This window comes from Octodon degus, unplaced genomic scaffold (assembly GCF_000260255.1).
Source record: "Octodon degus isolate 3935 unplaced genomic scaffold, OctDeg1.0 scaffold00020, whole genome shotgun sequence".
Classification (NCBI taxonomy): domain Eukaryota; kingdom Metazoa; phylum Chordata; class Mammalia; order Rodentia; family Octodontidae; genus Octodon; species Octodon degus.
This window is the reverse complement of record NW_004524596.1, coordinates 2,334,468-2,335,782: the sequence shown is the minus strand read 5'-3', so window position 1 is coordinate 2,335,782 and position 1,315 is coordinate 2,334,468.

Below are 1,315 nucleotides of genomic sequence, written 5' to 3'. Positions count from 1 at the left end.
CGCCACCCCAGTCTCCATTGCTGTCTCAGCGTGCCCCGGGGATACGGCCGGCAAGACAGGCCCAGGGATCGAAACTCCGGTGCCTGAACCTGTTTGTAGGTGCTTCAATCCACTGAGCTATTTGGCCGGCCCTTTTTTCTCAATTTTATATAGCCTTACTTTGAGCAAAATATGCCACCTTAAACAGAACTCAACATTGACCTAGCCAGGCAACCGACAGGAAAATCAAATTCTATGCCTGTTACCTCTTCCAGAACTAACCCATTAAAAATTGTGCTTTGACACATTCTTTTTTATTCACATGCTATTTACAAACTTCCCTGAAGGGTACGTTGCTATCAGGCAAAGCTCTCCAGTGTGTGCTCTGCGGCTATAATGGCTCTGGAATCAGCTTAACTTTTGCTCTTTCCTACTATTACTGTACTATTTCCATCAAACTCTCTAAGAATCGGGATTCCACAAGGGCTCACACCTCCTTTTGAATCATGCTGGAAAGCACGTTGTTAAATTTTAATGTCTAATACTTCTATAGGGGCGGCGGAGATATCTCAGTGGCCTACACACCTGGAAGCACAAGGACCTGGTTCAATCCCCGGAACCACATGCTGTGCTGGCGCTGCTCAGGTGCACTGAGCCGGGTCCCCAAAACCAGGCATGGTGGCACACACCTGCTATCCCAGCACTGGGGAGGCTGAGACAGGAGGATCACTATGAGTCCGAGGTACATAATGAGACTCTGTACCAAACACATAATGAATAAATAAATAAATAAACACTTCTATAATTTTAATAAACCAACCAATATACTTACATTTGGGCAAATTCATTAAAAAAATGCAAGTAAGCATAAGCAGGTATTTCATATCTTTGTCTCAGTTTAATATAAGTGGAATTTACATGCTAACAAGTGCCAGTTTCTAAGGCAAAGTGACAATTCCATGAGAAGCTGAACTTCCCCAAGGTTGTGTGCATCTCTTTAACTGCGACTCTTCAAAATTTCCTATTCTGCTACCTCCACTATTTTCAATACTCTGGGATAGTTCAATAATTAAATTACCAGAATGGTACACAAAATAACTCAGAATCTCCAAGGCAAAGATTTTCATTCCAACAAATATGTTCTAAAGAGTATTGCTTAGACAGAAATAGATGTAGAAAGGGAATTGGGGGCTTTCAAAATATCACTACTTTGATTTCATTCTCATTTTTTGGATATAAAAATAATCTTTTACTAGAAGGAAACTGTCAAGGTGCTAAAAATTTGAAGGAGAGCCTGATATTTGAGATTAGATTAGAACTGTGATATAACTTCAAA